Raw genomic sequence first — 21,974 nt, forward strand, 5'->3', positions numbered from 1 at the left:
CTATGTTTTCTAAAGGGACAGCTTAATGCAACAAAAATCAGTCCACTTACAGGACTGCAGACTAGGAATTTGCTTGTTTATTTAACTGCATCACAACAGAAACTGGGAGTGAGGAACTTCCACTGACTAAATAGGAAGCAAGGGAAGAGAGGAGCATAGCTCCATCCCATAATACTCTAAATAATCCAGTTAACCTTATCCTGGCCACTTTACTACAATGTGAGAATATTATAATAAGCAACAACGATCAAACGAAATCAGGAGACACACACAGACTCTATATATTTAAATTACCTCCACCCCATTGTCAGCACCTTGCAGACATTACTTGAATTGTCCTCACAACACTCTTGCTGATCCATTTTATTGATTTTATAAATGAAAAAGAAAAATTCCTCTGAACTTTTCTCCTTGTGAAACTCAGCAATCAACGACAAGCTACAGACTTTGATCTGAGAGAGTGGGGATATTTTCCATATTTCTCTGACAAATTAGAATGACAAATGTACATAGAAGGCCCCAGTCCAGATCCAAAGGATTAGAGGAGGATTAAGTGATGGAGGATGAAAGATGGGACACAGCAGTTCACAGAAAGATATGAAAAGCAGACAAAGCCAAAACTGGTGCTAATAGACAAAGCATTGCTGTAAGTCAGACGCAGCCATTATGAAAAAGATTAGTCCTATTTAAACAGAATGGAAACTATAATGACATGGTGGCCCATACTATGCCTTTTCATGCCAGAGCCAGCCACTGAGGAGCTGAAGGGACCATCAATCTCACAAGTGTCACCATTCTGAGGGAAGTAATTTATGCTAGTCCTAAAGTCACTTCTGTTCCACACAAAAATCTAGGTCTCCTTTACTTATATTGTTAAAGGTTTTCTACCTCTGACATGTAGAATCATGAAACTGAGATCAAAGGGAGGCATCCCATGGTATCTAAAGGTTTGTGTATGAACATGTGTCCCATTCTGTCAGGGCTGTTCCCCACTCTGGCACTCCAACTGCAGAAGGTGGGGTCCCGCAAGAGACCTTAAATACCTTACTCTTATAGGCTCTGCTTATAAAAACTCCCCAGACACACAGATTCACTGACACTGGGAGATGAACTCCTTCTTTTAAAACCCAGGAAGAACCACTTGAACTTCTTCCTAAAGAGTACCCAAAGCTCTTTTACCATAAGAGAGCTTGAAAAACAGAAAAACTACAATTTCTAGTAGCTGACCTCTCAGCTTAGGCAAGCACACACACAAAGACCTGTTACTTTCCAGGACACAAGAATCAAATCATCACCTTAAAAAATGTGATTTTATTAACAAAAAAATATATTTTTTTCTTGATAAAGCATACTTGGTTGCTAGGTGTTACAAAGCAACTACGAAAAGAACAGATCAAAACTCAAAGGAATAGTCTCTTTGGACTGACGATTAGATATGGTGACTGGGGGAGAGAGGCACATGGATTTCACACAGAGAAGTTTAACCAAATAGAAAAATACCCTTTGTCGGCAGCTCCGTTATTCCTCGTGGGATGAGGTTTACCGGGGCTGCCGACAAAGGGCTTTGATGTCGGCAGGGGAGCATCCAGACTAGCGCGCTGAGCCGGCAAACAGCTGATCAGCTGTTTGTCGGCTCAGCGCAGCAGCCATGTAAATTTAAATGAATCCGCGATCATTTAAATCGCGGCTTCATTTGCCTTTGCCAAAAAAACAAATCAACATGGCTCCGTCGACGGAGCCATGTAGTTTAGACGTACCCATAGCAACTAAACATACATTTCTCTGTCTACTCACAATCCATACTTCAAGGCCCAGTTCCCCCAATATTTCTTGTAGGCATGGTAATTCCATTTGATTACTTCATCTTGCTTCCTCTAGCTTCTTAGGGGAAAAAAATCCACACAAAGAGCAGGCAGGCATATCACCTCAATTCAAATTTCAGCGCTGTAACCTATTGGTTCTTCTGGCACCCTGCCAACCCCCTTAGCTACCTGAGTTTAACCTTTTAGATACAGAGTGCTGGCTAACACCTGCCTGTCCATCACACCCTTACTTCAAGCTTTTGCCACATGCTGTATTCCACATTTGGGCTTTGTCAGATTGAGGGGTAGAATGCCTTACAGTGTGCAGGAGTGACTGAAGCCATGTGCCTGAATCAGTCAGATTTTGCATAGGAAAATGTAGTTGTATGCAATTTTTATTACCACCACTGCACTTAAGATTCTGGTCATGCAGAAGGACCTCACTGTGGTAGGGGCTGTATAAACACAGAACAAAAAGATGACCCCAATTCCAAAGAGCTTACATTTTAGTATAAACAAGAGACAACAGTTGGACACAGATAAGCAAGGACCAGGAAACAATTACAATATTGGCCGGCATAATAGGCAGCACAGCATCAAATTTTGTCTAAGAATCATAGTAAAGGATAGTTTTCAGGAGGGATTTGAAGGCAGCTAAGGAGGTTGCTTTGCAGATGGTTATGGCGAGCGTTGCCAAGTCAGAGATGCATCATAGAAGAAAGTATAGCAAATGAGAGATGACAGGCAGGTAGGAATAAGCCACAAAGAGACTTGAAGTGAAACAAGTAGTTTAGGTTTGCTACAATATTCCAGAGGGAGCCCGGGGAGGGATCCAAAAAGAGAGAGAGCATGGTCAAATTGATGGAATAGGAAAAAATACCTTTACAGCAGCATTCTGAATGAATATGCACCAATATTGGCTCTCTCAAGGCCAGAAAGAAGGATGTTAGGTAATCCTCAACACATGAGATGATGAGAGTTTAGCTCTTTGGGAGGGCCATATCTTAGATCCTTTATTCAGAAAGAACTGACAATATTTAGGCACAGACTGAATGTGAGAACCTAAAGAGAGTTCAGAATTGAAGGTGACACTTAGGTTATGAAACTGATTGGCCAGCAGGATTATGGTGTTGTCTGAAGAGATTATGGATGGAGGTGCTGAGAGAACAGTTTAAGAGAAGAGAGAAGAGGATTCAGAGTTCTTTTTTAGCCCTTTTGAGTTTGAGCTGATGGCCAGACATCCTCAATAAGATGTCTGAGAAGATTTTAATAGGGACAGAAAGGAGACAGGTCTGTAATACTGAGGTAGATCAGAGTATGAATCTTGAAAAGCTTCCACTTGGTTAAGTAAAGCATTTTGACAAGCTAATAGGTACCAGTATGAAGTAGTGTGCTTTGAAATTAGATCCATAATTTATACCACATATATAGCTTCTTTATCTACTGGTGCAAAAATGCATGAACCAACTATAGCATCCCCACATGTACTAGTCTTTGAAAAAGTTTCTTTCTGCCACCTGTGACCAGTTGGGTCACAGATATCCCCAGGAGACTGTCATCTGATGTGCTGATCATATCACTGAGTTTGCCTATCTGCACTGTGGGGCACCCCACCACCCTGTTCTGCTAAGCCAGAACCTCTGGTCTTCCTCAGCAAAGGCACAGAGTTGAGATCAAAGCAACACAGGCACTAAGAGCAGCTCAGCTCTGACTAGTCTAACTCAACTAACAGGGACTTGACACAGCACCCAGGGGCCCAGCCCCAGTGTGACCAGAACCCCAAATAATCCACCTTACTCTAACGTTTTATGCAGAGTAAACTCTTAAGTGGTTTGCTCCTTTTATCAATGAAAGGGAGATATGCACAGCTGTCTTACCCTCCCCCAGGTAACACTTATTTACACTGGGTTTAATGATAAATAAAGTATAAAAAAGTATAAAAAGTTGGGGTTAAGTGGTTGCAAGTGATAAGACAGATCAAAGTCAGTTACTAAGCAAAACAAGTGTCAGCTTAGTCTAATACATGAAAAGATCATGTTAGAAATCATAACTTCTCACCCTCGGCCTTGTTTCAGGTAAAATCGTTTGCCAACCAGAGATGTCCTTTCTAACCTGGGTGCAGCAGTGATCCTCCAGCCCTCTCATTACAGTTCTTTTGTTTCCAGGTGTTATCATGTATCCTCTTGGGGTGGGGGAGGAGTCTCAAAAGCCAGCTGAAAACCCATCACTGTTTACTTCCCCTTCCCTTTTATAAAATTTCCCTAGGGCAGGAAGCCTTTGTTCCAATTCCTCACACCCTGCGGAAAAGTACAAAATTCAGGATGGATTTCAGCACCAGAGGACACGGTCACATGCCTTTGTAGGACCAACTATAGTTCAGGCTCAGAGGAAAAACAAAGCTATTTACAGATCATTGTCATGAGTACTGGGCCATTAAATTCATTGAGTACTACAAATTACCTTCTTTGGCACATCTAGATATATAAACCTGTTTATTCTTCATATCCAAATAGAATATACACATTCAGGAGATTACAAGCTCTCCACTGATAGGTTACATGGTATATTTGACATGAAGCATATTCAAATTAGGCATATTCATATTCAAAAATATATTTCCATAAAAATATGGAGGTGCATTGTCACACCACCACTCAAGGCATGCTAGCAGAACGTGAACACATCAGAGGCACAAGCATTGCTAAGGGGAATTCACTTCTATAGCAGAATGCATGTTGCTCTGCTTACCTATCTGTCCACACTGCAGACTGTATCCAGCAGACCCAGGGTTCCTACTCTGACTCAGAACTAGCAAGCAAAGCAGAACCACAAAGCCTGACTTCTCACTCCCTTGCAATTAGTATATTTATTGGTACCGATGTAAGGTGGGGACACAGACTTTGGCAGCATAATAAACCTACTTTTCCACAGATGTAGTAAGTACACAGGATACAGAGTAGCAGAGAAGCAGGCCTGCACTGTTACTTTGGCACCTGCAGTTAATTATTTTCAGAGGCTTGAAGTTGTAGAGCAGTTATGTAACAGACTGACACTCTCTCTATCTAAGGTATATGTTGGGCATCTGTTCCCATGGAATCTAAGCACCAAACATAGTAATTAAGATTTGCAGAGATGTGCACAATGTGTGCCTTCTAAGAATGCTGTATAGCCAGCTGGAATTGCAGTTTAAAAATATGGTTCTTATTCAGATTATATATGAATATTTCAAGACAGTTGGACACATACAGTGTGCTAAGCTAATCGTGGATCTCATGCATGAGTTACCTGTGCAGTATTTAGCACATGAAAATCTGGAGGGTGCATTTCCCGCAACTACAAAAACACTCTTGAAATGTCTGGATTTTTAGTTGACACCCCCTTGGCTATCTCAAGCATGTGCGCACACACACGCACACACACTTATCTGTTACTACAATTGCAATTCAAACAGCATATGGAGGCAATCACAATATTTTTTACTACATGTTAAAGAGAACGAGCAACCGGAATGTAAGTAGGCCACTGTGCTTGCCCCAAGTTTTTAAAATGTATTATTTACATTATGTATGTGAGATGTACTTCTTTAAGTTTTGTAGCTAGCAGCAAGCCATTTATAACATATGAATGATAAAGCATGAATCATAATTAGAGATGAAAAATTAAACAGCCAAGAAGCAATATAAATTAGAAAATAAAATTGCTGTATACGTGCACACAGCAATTAACAGTCTCTTAAGGTTTTGGGCTGCTTTACAGGCTAGAATACTTCCCCATATAAGCCTTCAAGCTTGTAGAGGAGATGTAAACTCAGCTTCTAAGGGATATCAACGTAACCACAGACTTATTATGTTCTATGTACAGCTACTGTGCCAGACTGAGAAAGTGTTAGTTAAAAATAATTTGCACACAAAGCTAAGTAAGTAAATTAAAATTATCAAATAGATATCTCCCCCCAGGGCAAAAATGATTGGAATAAATCTATATCACTTGCTGTTAATGACCTTCTGTAGCTCACGCTTCATAAGAAAGGGATGTGATCAGGCACAGGGCAGTGAGCTAGACATACTTAATTGTAACCATAGATCAGCAACTGATTCTGTAATCCTATGCAAATCACACAGGGCTTGATTCAAAGCCCACTGAAGTCACTAGTCTCTGGTAACTTTGGGATGAGGTTCTCCTTACCTTTTCTTTATCTATCAACCGATGACACTAACACTTGCTAACACCAGACAACTTCTGCTGAAATACTTCAATGCTGTTACCAACATTTCAGCTTCAAAAATGAAGGCTGCAGTGTAGACAGTGTTCAGGAGTTCTCAGCAGGATTTAACACCAAGCTTAATATGCTAGTGTCAGCCTGAAGCTCTGTTAGCAATAGTGTCTATATACATTATATATAAACGGACTCAGAGATGGATGGATGGACTCACAATTATATATATATATATATATTAGAGAGTTTGTGTGTCTGTCTTTCTGACTGAGTCCATTCATCTGTCCATCTCTGAGTCCGTTTGTTCAAGAACTCCTCCTAAACAGTAAGAGTTAAGACCACCAAATTTGGTATGCAGCTTCCTCTTAGCCTAACTGAAAGCAAGGTCAAGATTTCATTGTGTCAGGAAAACTGGACATGCCTGGAATGAGATTGTTTTCCATAACATAGAAAAGGAGGGGGCTGATAGGAAGGACAGTTATACTGCACAGTAACCACTGGGAGCAGAGAGTGCAGAGGACAGCTATATTGCAGGGTCACCATAGGGGGCTTGCTGTACCAGGAAGAGAATGGCCAGCTGAGGCCAGGGTTCTCCATGTTGCCAGTCACCGGCCCAGGTAAGTGATCCCTCTGCCCCAAACTCCTTTCCCCAGCTCTCAGTTGCAGGTCAGATGTGCGGGGCTGCTAACCAGCCAGTCAGTGGCCCTGTTACCCTGGAGCAGCACTGCTGGGGGCCTCCCCCCCTCCCCGAGAACACTGCTGGGAGCTAAGGATGGGCATCACAGCCCCAGCTTCCCAATAGTCCCCCTGGAGAAGCTGGCAGCTAGGGCCAGGCACTGCAGACCTGCCCACCCCCCGGAGGAGTCTCCAGCTCTGGTCCCCCAGAGGAGCACCACTAGCAGCTGGAGCTGGGCACTGCAGCCACAGCATCCCTTAGAGGAGCTGGGGGTGGTAAATGCAGCACTATCCTCCCTGCTGCAAGCGGCCCCAGTAAGTCCCCCGCATCTCCCAGCCCCCTGTCCTGACTCCTGCACTACTACACCCTGCCTTGAGGCCCCCCACTCAAAGCTTCTGACCTGACCTCCTGCACTCATCCACTATCTGTCCTGAGCCCCATCCCCCCCTATTCCTCCCCTGACTCCTGCAGCCCACACACCACCAACCCCATGCTCTGAAGGACCCAAGCAATGTCAGGTAAGTCTTCTAGTAATAGATATAAGTAAAGACATTACAAAAATTTGACAGAAGTATCAGGAAGGAAAACATAAAAGTTTGGGGAGGAAGTTGCATTTGAACAGCACACAGCACAGTAGGTTTTTGTTTATAACTAGGGCTCCTGAGTGCTACCATAGAAAGAGTTATCAATAATAATTAATTCCCCATAACACTTGTTAAAGACTAGTGAGAGATGAGACCTACACACTTTGCCAATGGATTTTACAGATATTTACCGACAGCAGAGGAATGGTGAGACTCAGGAATCCTGGGCTGAGTTCCAGGCCCTGGAGAGGAACATGCACTATTAGGCGTGAACTCTCCTGCCTGTTACACTCCAGCTTAATGCAGTTCTGCTGCTTGCTCTCCCATATGTCCTTGTCTTAGCCCTGTCTCTTCCTAATCCCAGGCTCCTTGTCCCAGCCCCATGCTCCTTGGCTACCCAGTCCCATGCTACTTGCCTACCCAGTCCCAGGCTCCTTGCCCACCCAGTCCTAGCCCCTCCCTCCAGGCTTGCTACACAAGCCATAATCTTCCCCATGCATCCCAAGTCTTTCCCCCTCCCCACACAGCCAGTTCCTCCTCCTGTCTCCCTGCCCCAGCTCCCTGTCTCCAGTTTCATTCCCAATTCCCTGATCCTGGCTTTTTTAAAAATATCCCTTCCCTTCCCCTGGCTCCTGGTCCTAGATTCTCTTCCAATCTCTCTCTCCCGAACCCCTCCATGGTTCCTTGTCCCAGCCACTCCCAGTTCCCCCCTTACAACTTCACTTCTTGTCAAATCTGTTTTTCTTCCCCCTAATTAGTTTCTCCTTGTCTCTTTGGGCAACTTTGTGCAATCCACACCTTCGTGCAATCTCAGGGTCAGGCCTTGGGGGAGCTGGCTGCGGGCCCCCCAGAAGGGTGGGGCCTCAGGTAGAAGGGGCAGAGTTGGGGACTAGCCTCCCCCAGCCAGACCTTCAGTGCCACTGGGGCTGCAGAGCATAAACCATCAGAGGCTCCAGCAGTGACATAAGGTCTGGGGTTCCAGTCGCTGCCATGGTTGAGGTAGCGGAAGGCAGCAGCTGAGAGCTTCAGGCCCTTTAATATTGCCAGGCCCTGAGGCATTTGTCCTCTTTGTCCCTTCCCACATGGTGGCAGCCCTGCTCAGGGTTCCTTCTCTCCTAGGGTATGTCTACACTAACTCATTAGATCTAGCTAGGTAGGCAAATGAGGGCAACGGGAGTTGCAAATGAAGCTCGGGATTTAAATATCCTGGGCTTCATTTGCATCTTCCAGGGCGCCGCCATTTTTAAATCCCCCTTAGTCCGAACTCCGTGCCCACAGCTACATGCGGCATGGAGTAGGTAATTTGAATTAGAGATCCTAATTCAAACTACCGTTACTCCTCATTCCATGACCAATTAATCATAGCCTTCCCTCCCCCACAGCACCCAGGTTTCTTGCCCAGCCAGCCTCCGTCCCCACTGTCTCCCCACTTCCAAGTCTGTTTCACAGTTTCTCTCTAACACCCTCCAGTCCAGTCTCACCATACTATATTATCTCCCTCACTCCGGCTCTGCTGTTGCCTCTACATTCAAATTGAACAGCTTCCTTCGCTCTTCTGCCTGCCAGGGTGCCGGCAGGGAGATAATTGAGAGCACAGAGACAAGCCATTTTCAGTTCTGCTGCCTGTTCCACCTGGAGCAGTAATGACATGGAAAAAGTTTCTGAGGCCAATGCCCTGGCCTGGGGGGTTCACAGTTATTCTGTGGGGTTAGCATCTGGCCAGCTCTAGCTGCTGTGGGAGGATCTATCTATCTATCTATCTATATTAGAGTGCATCTGTCTGTGTGTCTGTTTGCAAGTCTGTTTGTTCAAGAACTCTTGCTAGAGTTAGGGCCACCGCTTCCTTTCCTCCTAACTTAAAGCAAGATCATAAGAATCGGAAGCCCTGGGAAAAGGACAGCTTTCCATAACGTGCAACGGGAGAGGCTGCTGTTCGGAGGGATGCCATATGAGCGTGGCCGCTAGAGGCAGCAATCCCATGGAGAAGAGCTATCCTGCAGCGAGTCCACCAAGGGAATGGCTGGTCAGGCTATGGATCCACCATCTTGCCTGCCAGCATATGGAGTAAGTAGTCCCTCCACCCCAGTCCCTTTCCCCCCAGCCCCTGGCCACAGCACCAGAGGGAGGGGAGAAAAAAAGGCACTGGGCAGTTGGGGTCACTAAGGGGAGAGAAAATGGCCCTGGTGACTTGGGGATAGGGTTGCCAGGTGTCCAGTATTGACCCAGACAGTCTGGTATTTTCGCCTCCTGTCCGGTAAAAAAATTCAGAAAACACCAGACACCTAAAACGTCCTACACACACTCAGCAACCAAGCCCAGTCCGCCCACTTACCCCTCACCCTTACGTGGTTATGCAGGGGAGCTGTCTGGTGCAGAGAAGATGGCCACCGCCTGCAGGTGTACCAAGCTGCCTCTCAGAAAGTCATACCTAGGGCGTACTGAGCATGTGTAGTGCAACTGAACATGCTCAGTAAGAGCCGCTGTTGCTGTTGCCCTCACTACACTGGCAGCCTGCTAAGAGAGGCAGAGCCCAGCCCCTGTTCTTAAAGGGGCCATGCTGAGGGTTTTTTTTTTTTTCTGCTTAGTAACTCTCGGGATCCTTTTTTTTTTCTTTTGCCACTCCCCCTTTTTTTTTAATAACAGAATTTTTTCCTGGGTGTTTTTTTGGGGGGCGGGGTGGGGGGTGTTTGGTATTTTTGGTTAAACCATCTGGCAACCCTACTTGGAGAACCTTGGGGACGGAAAATTCCCAAGGTGGCCAGGAGTGGGTTGGGGGGAGAGAAAAGGCCTGTGCCAGATGGGACACCCTGCCCTGAGACTCTCCTCACCTCCCAACCCTCACTCTGACACTCCTCTCCACCCCAGCTTCCTGCATCGCCCCCCCACATACCTGTCTTGAGTTCTGCATCCACCCTGCGCCCCTTCCCCTGAAAGACCTGGGCAGTGCTGGATAGGTCTGCTAGTATTGTATGTTTTCCTCTCTTCATTTTCAGAAACAGAAACTGATTAGGCTTTAAGTTTCTGAAATATTCAGAAAAGAGGCAGACATACAGCATGGAAAATTTCAACTCAAACAGCTGAAGTTTTGCAAGGGTATAAGTACTGAAAATAAGTATCATAATCGGATGTGTCAGACAACCTTAACAAATACCTTAATTGTGGTCACCAATACTGCCTATTAAAATAGCTGTTGGTATTAATACCAGACAGAATCTCCCATAGCAGCTGTAATAAAGACAGTTATTATTTATTTTTATGCTTTTCTTTTTTTCTTTACCATAATACATGCAACTGCTGGAGGATGGTGTGAACATGTGTCGGAATATGCTGAGGCCACTTATCCTTATTTCAAGTTAACTTGATTATTTTCTTTATAGCATCTCTCATAGTGGTGCTGTTAAAACAATGAGTCATTAAATTGTATGATTTATTGTCTTTGTGTTCTTATTTCTCCTTTCTCAGAGTGAGCTGGAGAACATTTGCCCTACTGAGGAAAAAAGCTAAAGTTTGGAGAAGATTTATGTACCTTTCACAGTGCAGGGCCTGTGAGGGGAGAGTGTAAAATGAAGGTGGAAAATTGAATGAATCATGGTATTTGCAAAGAATGCAGATGTAAAAGGATTAGCGTATTGCTACTTTTCTATGCAGTGGAATACAAGAATGTTAGGCACCCCATGACACCACAATGCAGGCAGTCAGCACCCAACTCACAGCACAGAGGGAGGTCAGCCTCCAGAGGGAACCACTCCTCTTCCCACAGAGGTGAGCAGAGAGTGAGGGGGCAGGGCAGAGAGTGCCTATCAGTGGTCCCCAACGCAGTGGGCCGTTACACACCGCCTTGGTCGAGGGGTCAGCATAGTTCCAGGCCACGACATGCTGCCCACCAGACCTCCACCTCCTCCTAAGTCGGCCATCCCTGGGCCACTTCCAAAGTCCCCCGGAGGGGCTTACCTGGCTCTGGTGCTGCTCTGATGGGTCGGCGGGGTATGGAGGAGCTGGCAGGGTGTCCATGGGTTTGGACTCCGTCAGGTGTCCAGGTGGGCTGGCCCAAGAGTTGGGACACAGCGAGGGTCCTGGTAGGCTTGGTGTGTCCTCGAGCAGTGGCAGCCAGGACCTTTGCAGCCCGGGCCAGGGCTCAGGGGTTGGCAGGGATCCAGGCAGCCCTACCCAGTATTCTGGCTGGGGTTGGCGTGGCCGAGCCCTTTGAGATGGGAGTGGGAGCCCAGCGTCTGCCCTGCTTGCCTGACTGGCTCTGACTGAGCTCTCTGCTCCCATACCGCTAGTCCCACCCTCTGGCTGTGTCTAGACTACATGCCTCTGTCGTCTGAGGCATGTAGATTAGACACATAGGCAAAGTCAAATGAAGCCGCGATTTAAATGATCGCGGCTTCATTTAAATTTACATGGCTGCCGCGCTGAGCCGACAAACAGCTGATCGGCTGTTTGTCCGCTCAGCGCGCTAGTCTGGACGCTCCTCTGCCGACATCAAAGCCCTTTGTCGGCAGCCCCGTTATTCTTCGTGGGATGAGGTTTACCGGGGCTGCCGACAAAGGGCTTTGATGTCAGCAGGGGAGTGTCCAGACTAGCACGCTGAGCGGACAAACAGCCGATCAGCTGTTTGTCGGCTCAGCGCGGCAGCCATGTAAATTTAAATGAAGCCGCGATCATTTAAATCGTGGCTTCATTTGACTTTGCCAAAACAACAAATCTACATGGCTCCGTCGATGGAGCCATGTAGTTTAGACATACCCTCTGACTTCCTTTGGGCGGGTTTGTGTGGTGTAGGCCCCGGGTGCAGGGCACATGGACGGCCCCTGCCCTGGGTGTGCGGCGCATGCTTGGCCCCACCCCTGGAAGCGTGGCACGTGAGCAGGGGAAGATGAAAGTTTTGCAGGGCCCAGGGCAGCACAATTTCCCAGCCCCCCTTTGGAGAAAAAATAGAAAAAGGCATCAAATGCGCAAATTGAAGGCTATTTTCATATTACATGTGAATTGGGTACATTTAATTGAAACTTAATTTAGTTGGATAATTTTTTAATTTAATTATATTGTAATTCATTCTTAAACAAAATTCTGCATTAATAATTAAACATTTTCATTTGTATTTAAGTCTATTACAGCTGTTTAGCTCTTTTGGCAGCTGGGTCTCTAACAGCCGGTGGGAAAAGGGCTTCTCCCCAGAATCAGCCCCTTCTCCAGCCCCAGGCACTGGAGCAGCGAGGTGCCCGGGGAGCAGGGAAATCCTGACCCGGTTTAGAAGGGGCTGGCTGCTGTGTCTAGGCCAGCAGCCTCTCAGGAGCCTGCAGAGCAGCTGGAGGGAAAGGAGACGGCACCTCAGGCCCCATGCAGGGTCAGAGGAGGGGCCATAGAGGCTGCCCCGACTGCCCCTGCTGAGAAAGGGAGCTTGGACACAGCAAACGCGCCTGCCACTGTTGCCTCTCCATCCCCAGGAGTGGCCCGAGCAGAGCGCTCTGCCAGCCTGATGCTTGTGGGCTGGCTCCCTTCTGGCTGGGGACAACCGCCTGGCTCAGTCGCCCTTTGTCCGCACCAAGGCAGCTGTGTGGGCCCCCGGTGCCCGGCTGCTCCGGCGCATTGTTCTACGACTGGGTGCCAGGGGCGGGAAGGGAACAGCCCCCGATGCCCAGCCCCCGCCCAGGCACAGACCGGCTAGTGTGGGGCTCATGGGGCTCCCCCACAGCGAGACCACCCCTTCCCATGCTGGGGCAGAGGACTCTGGCTGCAGGATTGGGTGGCAGCTGGGGGGCAGGAGATGTGGGGTGGGACGGGACTAGGCACAGCACCACATTGCCGGCTCCTGCGCCTCTTAGGAGAGTCGCCCCCAAGGCCAGGCTGTAGAACCTGCGCTTTATTCTTTTTTACTCTTTCAAGGAATTGGTCTCGTGTCTGGGTCTGCAGAGCTGGGGAAAGGCGCCTCCCGGTACCCACCCGCCAGCAGAGACCCCCCCAGAGCGCCTGCAGGCCGGCCGGGCTGCTCTAGAGACAGAACTGCAGACGCTGGGGGGACGCTCTGTGGGACAGGGCCCTGAGAGCGCTGCCCACACGCTCCGACATCTCTCTGCCCGAGTCCCACCCGCTTCCAGGATCTCGTGGATTCCCTGTGAGGCGCAGGGCAGCGGCGCTCTCTAGTGGTGAAAGCTAGAAAGTGACCCTGCTGGCACGAGGCCTATTGAAGCGCGGGGCCTGGGGCAGCCACCCTGCTCGCTCAGCCCTATATCCGCTGCTGCGCGTGAGCAGCCCTGCCCCCGGACACCCGCCCCCGGGTGCCCAGCAGCCACGAAAGGTTGGGGACCACTGGCCTATACTATCCATTGCATCAGCCTGGAAGAGTCAGCCTGGAAAGCAAAATAATCTGCACCTGGCAAAGGGATAGCACAAGGCCTGCTTGCCCCAAGGAACAAGAAGGAGACCAGGTGAAAATGTGACTCCAAATCACTAGTCCATGTCTGGAACAGTCCAGCTATACACTGCCCCTTTCCCAAGGGATATTCCATTTTTTACAATCTAGCCCTTAATCTGTCAGACTAGTAATTAGGTAGGAAAGAACAGACTTTAGGTCCATGTTAGCACAGAGAAAGCCATCAGACATTAATTACTTCCCAGGAGAATGCAACATAATAAGTCGCATTCAGTTTGTGTGTGATGTGAGCTACAGGGATATTTTTAAGTAGTGAAAGCTTAATAACAATATCCACATTATTCATCGAGGAAAAGGCCCTGGTTATATTTGGCTCTGCTGAACCATAGCAGTTACTTCCAGATTTACTTTTCAGTGTTACATGTGATCTTTTAGACACACTACAGCACATTTATACATTAATACACACATATATATAGAATCCATATGGGGTTGTTTTGCATGAAAGCCTGAATTTGGGGTTGGTTGAATTTCTGAGTGATAAAACCATGTCTGTGTTACATAATTCTTTCTAAATGAGTAATGGTAAATCCACACCATACCAGCATGGATTCTTCATATGTTGCAGAAAATATATTAGGATTTTTTATACACCTTAACATAATTTTATTTGCATTTGTATTACTCTAATTGTAAAGCTGGGTGCCTTGTTTACCATCAGTCCAGATGTGCAGAGGTCAGGGAAAGTCACAACAATTCTAAAAATGTCATAAAAATGCATGTCTCTCTCTATAAAAATGTATCACCATTTTAAAGTTCATTCTCCTTTGATGTTCTAGGGCTAGAAATGAGAGCTGGCTCCCAGTACTGGCTTCTATTCCCAGTACTGGTATAGAGCTCCCATTTCTTGGCCTACAGTATCTCAAAGTTCACTCATGACAAATTTATGTATACTAAAGTGGTCTCCAGTCTAGCTCTGACTCTCCTTGGTAAGGGATAAGCTAGGAAGAAAATCTCTCATTTTAAGGAGGAAGTTGTGATATTTCTATGGCAAGTGCTTTCCCCCCCTATTTACAGCTATTTGAACCTGTTTGGGGGAGCGGTAGGTCTGTTAAAAAACGTAACAGGGAGATGGTGTACTGGAAAGAAGACAGGTTTGGAAGATATAAGGAGGAGGGGAAAAATTGTTCTCTTTGGCCTCTGAGGATAGGACAAGAAGCAATGGGCTTAAACTGCAGCAAGGGAGGTTTAGGTTGGACATTAGGAAAAACTTCCTAACTGTCAGGATGGTTAAACACTGGAATATATTGCCTAGGGAGGTTGCAGAATCTCCATCACAGTTGATGTTTAAGAGCAGATTGGATAGAAACCTATCAGGGATGATCTAGACCAGGGCTATTCAACATGTGGCCCATGGACTACATCAGGCCTGTGGCCTGTTTGTTTGTGGCCCATGGTGCGGTTTGGGTTTATGTGAGGCTCAACACGCAGCCCACAAGTGGGCTTCTTTGATCATAGCCTCCACAGGGAACAGGCTCCACAATGGCAAGTCAATATAATGGTCTTCTGTTGATATATATTTTAGTAGTTAAATTCCTGCACTGTCATTGCTCATTAAAAGTGCTATCATATGGGTGGAAATCGGGTAAGTATTGCATTTTATTAATATTAGCAGAATTGACTTAAATGGGGCCTGTGTTGTGTAGTCTTGCCTTAATCTTTGTATTCATGCCAGTCAGCGTGAAAGAATCTTTTTACATATATTTGCATATATATTTGCATGTCTATGCAACCACATTTAAGTTGTAGCCCTTGGCATGTGCTGTGTGTGTCACTGTGGCCCCCAGGGCTTCCAAATTTGAGTAGCCCTGATCTAGACAGCCCTTGGTCCTGCCATGAGAGCAGGTGACTGGACTCAATGACTCCTCAAGGTCTCTTCCAGTTCTAGTGTTCTATTATTCTAAGATTTTATGAGTGGATGATAAATATATGTACCACAGTGTATATACATAGTGTGTGTTTGTATTTGATCTGTACTTCTAGGTATATAAATTGGTGGAGGGAACTTTGTAAATCCATACTTCTCTTTCACTTTTCATTGTGTAACATAGTATGTTTTAAATTATGATTTTAAGATATATTTGCTTTATTTCTGGTGTCCTCTCAAGGACTAAGAGAAAATGATTAAGAGAAAATGAACTACCAAATCATATAAAGAGAAAGAAAACCTGTTTCTTTCTAAGCAACCATAGTGTTTCCATTGTACTGAATAGTGTATGTCAACAGTAAAGCTGTACTACATCTCTTATAACAAGCTAAATCTTGAGACACCATTTTGGCTAGATTTTTAATGCAAATTCACAAGTTCATGGACCTGCCAAGCACTGTACAAATCAGCATATATCTAATTAACTATTTTTTTAAGCAGAGAGGAAGAGGCTGCAGTGATGTGAAACTGTATCTTCTTCACAATGCTTCTGCATTCCTTACATAAGCAAAATATGCTCTGAGTCAGAGTGAAGGATTGGACAAAAATATGTTATATTAGTTTTGCTCATATCACATAGCTGTGAGACTTGCATGATTCCAACTGATCCTGAACAGCTTTCAACTATGCCTACTACATCTGCATCCTCCATAGGCCAGGTTTACACTACAAGAGAAAGTTGACCTAAGACACACAACTCCAGCTCCGAGAATAGTGTAGCTGGAGTCAACAAACCTACCTTAGGTCAAATTTCTGCAGTGGGAGAGAGACAGGAGAAACTCTCCCATTGACTTCCCTTATTCCTGATGACCCATTGGAGTACTGGAGTTGAAAGGGTCAAACCATCAGTGTCTTTATTAGACCCGCTAAATCAAACACCAGGAGATTGATCTCCAGAGTTTCAATCTTGCCGTAAGTGAAGACAAGTCCTCAACTACCACAGCCTTACTCTGCTTCTTTCATCTTTCCATCCACCAGTGTCTCACTTCAGTCAAACCAATAAATGTTTTGAACATTATTTTTTAAAACAGTTTGCTAGGTTCAGAAGAGATTCCCAAGGATGGCAAAATATCATCTTTAAACCAAGAAACTGTAGCCTTAGAATGAATATGAATTATCGGGAAAATCCTGGAATCAACCTCAGGAAGATGGGAGAAGACCAGGAAAAACAAAGTTTGATTAATAGTAGCAAACCTAGAGCCTTTGCTAGAGCCTTTTGAAGTTTTTCTGAGCAATAGCTACATGAAATACAGTGGATGCATGTACTTTCCTTAGATTTTTTCCCAGAAAGTGTTTGACAAAGTTCCACACTACTGATTAATGGTTATAGTAAATACCACTAAAGTGAAGACTAAAGAGAACAGAAAATCAGCTCACAAAATGGAGAACAAATATGAAAGATCAGATTCTCAGTGCCATTGACTTCAGTAGAGCAAACCTGATGTTCATAATTTTTTTAAGTTGTAAAGATTCTAAGCATGGAGTATCATAATAATTTATAGAAGCTCTGTTATTTTTTAATATTGCATGGCAACAGATGTTACCTTAAACCTAATTAAAACTTGGTGCTCATTTAAAAAATACACAAAGAGTATATGTCAATTAAATCTCCATAGCACCACAAAAGCAATACTTAATTCTCTTTACAAAATATCTATAGCACAGTATTTTTACCATATGTACAAGGTAGGCCTACCTCAGCCCTGACATAGGTGGTAACAAATGCACTAAAGATTGTGGTGTTACACCATGGCTGATGTTGGCCTAAAGAAAGATTTGCCCAGCATACTTAAAACAACAGGTCAAATTCAGAGATCAGTCAAAGGTAATCTCCACTCCCACAGAGTAGCTCTTTGTCATCATCAAGTAGCTAGGTTCTGGATTCAGTTGCCAACAACAATCCACTCAAGAATGTCATGTTACAGTAAGTGCAACATACACTTTCTTTTGGCCCAGAAACTAGAAAACAGCCTAAACTTCCTTCTAATATAATAAATATCTATTTAGTTATATGGAGTAGCCTAACTAATCATTAGCTTCTTGTTTTAAAGGCAGGAGAATATCAGAAATACATTTTATGAGTATTTCAGTTCTATTTTATTTCTAATTTCAAGCTACTTTGTTGATGTCAATCAATTTGCATTCTGCTGACATTGGTCTCAGCCCTACAGATATAAGGAAAATTCCCACTTTTGCCTTTGGAATGGAACACAATGATTAAAGAAATATATCTTCCACTAAGCAAAGTCTACGCTACCAAGATTTGTTGACAAAACTTAGGTTGACACCCAAATCAACAAAACAAAAATTACCAGAAGATGTTCACACTTGCTCCCTCTGTGGACAGATCATGTCCACACTGGGGCCACCATCATCAATAGTGTGAGCAATGCACTGTGGGTATGTATCCCATAGTGCAATATTGTGGCAAGGCAAAACTAATCCCTGCACACCTTGAGAATCCGTCCAAGTTCTCCCACAGCCTGCTCAGGAACTGAGAACAGTATAATGAGTCTCTCTGTTAGCTCTCCATGCTGAGGAATATTAAAACAGCACAGCAGCCAGTCCCTTATCCCTGCATCAGCAGTCTGCCTGTCACTGTGTTCCTAGCAGGGCAGAACAGGAGCATTCCAATCATTTACTCTTTGTTTGTTCTCCAAACCACACAGCACACTCAGGTGTCAAATACTTCCCAGACCTGTGAAGTGGGGGGAAGGGTTGACATGCCTGCAAGGCAGCAGAGATCAAAACACTGAGCAGAGCCTTCAAGACAGGCTTTGCGAAATACTGGTGAAAGCCAGTTTAGTTGACCGACCAACCCCCCCCCCCCCAAAAAAAAAATTCAGTCTTTGGCCTTAACTACATTGGCAAGTTTTGTAACCAAAAAAAAACTTTTTGGCGGCAAAACCCAGAGAGCATTCACGTGACAAAGTCATGACAAAAACTTCCACCTCTGCACCATTCTCATGTGCAGCCAGCCAGTAGGGACATGTCTCCTCCCTACGGGCTTGGAAAGACTAGCTGCTCTGTCTTCAGCAGAGAGCTGCTGCTGTAGCTGAGGAAGAAGTGCCCCTCCCCTAGCCAGGCAGCTCTGTGCATGGAGTTCTGAGCCCCTGGCTGGGTGGGGTTCATTAAGCAGATGCAGGATTGTGCTACCACACAGCTTAGAGGGAACTTTGCCCCAAAGGGGCATGGTTGGGAGAGGAAAGCGGTGGGGCCTCCTTGCTGTGTTTTCCCCGCCACTGCCAGTGAGTGCCACGGGGGGAGGGCTGGACATCTCCTGTGGGCATCAGGGACCCACCCCACTAGTCCTCCCTACAGATGCTGGCTGGCCCCTCCCATCCATGACATTTGGGGGCATGTGACCCCTCGTGTCTGCACCATTGCCCTAATCTCCACTGCCATGTGTGAGGTCCTAACAATAGTTAAAAGAGCATGAGAGAGAAGTGCAGGATCCATTCTTTCTCAGTGCAGATGCCAGAGTGCATAGCAGAGACAGTTGAAAAAAGGATGCTGGAAGCCCCTGACCAAAGTGGTACCTGACAGGATATTTTGCATGGTCCCAGGATGTCCTGTGCTCTGTTCTGAGGTCCCACAACACCTAGTGAAAGATGGTGCCACTAGACATTGTGGGATTCATACCCACAGTGCATTGCTCCTGTTGTTGTCAGGGGAGCTTAGACATGGATACAATCTGTTGACAGAGGGCACAAGCATAAACATGCTTTGGCACTTTTTTTTGAGACTTCTGTATGTCAACATTAGTTGACCAAATCAGAGGCTCATTTAACTGCACATCCACTAATGTGATCTATGCCATCAAATGCCAGCAATGCCCCACTGCCATGTATATTGGCCAAATTGGACTGTCTCTACAGGAAAGAATTAATGGACACAAGTCAGATATTCGAAAAGGCTATACACAAAAACCTGTTGGAGAACACTTTAATCTGCCTGGACACTCATTAATGGATCTCCAAGTCACCGTTTTGATTCAGGCCAATTCCACAAGCCAAATACATAGAGAAGGGTTGGAACTTAACTTCATTTACAAGTTTAATTCTTATGCAAATAGTATGAACAGGGACATCGACTGGCTCGGACACCACCTTCCACATCCTAATGACTTAATCAACCAACCAAACTATGGAGGTGGTAATTGTTCTTTCAACCTCTTGTAACTATTTGAACCATCTACTCACTGTCTCTTTTTTTCTCCCTCCCCTCCTTTTCTCTCTTTTTTCCCTCCTTCCCTACATCTCCTTCTCTTATTTATTCTTGGATCTGTACTTCTAATGGTCCTGTCATCTAAAGAAGTGGGTTGTGCCCAGGAAAGCTCATGATACTATAATGAGTCACAAACAGCAACATAGCTGCCCTCTGACCCAAAGGACGAAGTGCTCTCTAAGACCCCTTAGTGGGCAGGTCCAACCTCCCCCAAACCAGCCCACAGGAAGTCAGAGGGTGGAACTAGCAATATAGGAGCAGAGAGCTCAGTCAGAGCCAGTCAGGCAAGCAGGGCAGACGCTCGGTTCCCGCTCCCATCTCAAAGGGCTCAGCCACGCCAACCCCAGCCAGAAGACTGGGTTGGGCTGCCTGGATCCCTACCGACTCCCGAGCCCTGGCCCAGGCTGGGAAGGTCCTGGCTGCCACTGCCTGAGGACACACCAAGCCTACCAGGACCCTTGCTGGGTCCCAATGTCTGGGCCAGCCCACCTAGACACCTGACGGAGCCCAAACCCATGGACACCCTGCCAGCTCCTCCATACCCCGCCGACCCACCGGAGCAGCACCAGAGCCAGGTTAGCCCCTCCGGGAGACTTTGGAAGTGACCCAGGGATGGCTGACCTTGGGATGGCTGAGGAGATGGAGGTCGGGTGGGCAGCATGTCGTGGCCTGGAACTCTGCTGACCCCTCGACCGAGTTGGTGTGTAATAGCCTGGATTCCTGCTGACTCGGTGGCTGCCCTGCGGCCACCATTAGGGCCCTGGGCCGGGACGTGGTAGAGTAGGGAGGGCCCATGTCCCCCCCTGCCACCTTTGCCCTTGAGTGGCAGGTTCCCCTGGTGGGGGTAAAACCCCTGCGTTTGTTGGCTCTCTAGAAGTGAAGAGATCCAACCCCTACCCAGCTGGGACTCAGCCGGACTGCATTCTGCTACACCGCCGGTGGTAGCCATTTGTTGCCCTGACCCAGGGCTGCTCCTTAAACTTTAGACTCTCAACTTGTGTGTGTGTTAACCCCTTATCTGTTTCCCCTGCCCTGACCCAGAGCCAGGCCCTACAAATGGACTCTTGGTCAAAGGCTTGACTGAGGTGTGCCGCACGAACTAGTGGGCACCTGAGGGAGTCAGCGGGGCCACTCGCTGATGGTGGATGCTGTACACAGACCATGGACAGAAACCATCTACATGTTTTGTTAATTTTTAAGAAGCTACTAGACTATTTGTTGGTTTTTAAGTTTTCCCTGTATCATGTTATTTATTTGTCCTGGGGCTTCCTATGAAGTATCATAATTTAAAAAATAGAACAGTAGCGCTTTGCTTTTAAGGCTATTTTTGCCATTTAAATGCATGGATAGTTGAAATTCAATAGAGTAACAATAAGTGCTAATCCAAACCTTCACATAACTCATAATACATGTTCATTATTTAGCTCTCCTATTTAAACACTAAAGAGAAAATTCATCTGGTTACAAATTACCCATGCTCTGACTCCTTTCTAACAAGTGCACATTCCTTTGTGAATGTCATAAAACGAGGAGTACAGGATCTTTCAAAACAGGGTATTTCTATCGAAAATGCCCTGTCTAAACTACTGTTTTTTTCCCGAAAAGCCCTGTTTTGGAAAAAAGCGGCAGCCGCCATTGTGCAAATGAAGCGCAGGATATTTAAATCCCAGCTTCATTTGCACTTTCAATGTGTCTAATTTACATCCCTCTGCCAAAAGAGGGGTGTAGTTTAGACACACAATAACTCAAACAGATACATAACATTGTTGTTTATTTGCATTGTATTAGCATCTAAAGGCTGTGATCAAGAGCGGGGACCCATTGTGCTGATTTGCTGGTAACCAACCTAAAATGCCCTTGTGTTAAAAAAAAAAAGTGTATCTCATTATGAAGTGAAAATGTGTCCCTGAGGAGGAAGATCTCTTCCCACCTGTGTCCATGCTTCCCCTGCAGGCCTATTGCAGTTCTGATGGGAGCTGGAAGTGCTGTGAGCCCACCCCACGCTATCATAGTTCCTTAGTATGGACACATTGTGTGAAAAGCAGGAGAGAATAGCTCTGCTGCTCTATTTCCTGTTTCCCTGCTGGGCTGCGGAAACCCCATGAA

At 45.9% G+C, this 21,974-nt stretch overlaps 1 long non-coding RNA gene across 1 annotated transcript in view; it reads right to left on the reverse strand.

Moving 5' to 3' along the window:
- LOC142827386 (uncharacterized) overlaps positions 1-9,877 on the reverse strand; it is a 69,313-nt gene extending 59,436 nt beyond the window's left edge. Inside the window, exon 1 of the long non-coding RNA XR_012902112.1 lies at positions 9,624-9,877. This is a non-coding gene — a long non-coding RNA (uncharacterized LOC142827386). The remainder of the gene's footprint in view (positions 1-9,623) is intronic.
- Positions 9,878-21,974: the final 12,097 nt, after the last annotated feature.

This window comes from Pelodiscus sinensis, chromosome 2 (assembly GCF_049634645.1).
Source record: "Pelodiscus sinensis isolate JC-2024 chromosome 2, ASM4963464v1, whole genome shotgun sequence".
In the NCBI taxonomy this organism is placed as follows: domain Eukaryota; kingdom Metazoa; phylum Chordata; order Testudines; family Trionychidae; genus Pelodiscus; species Pelodiscus sinensis.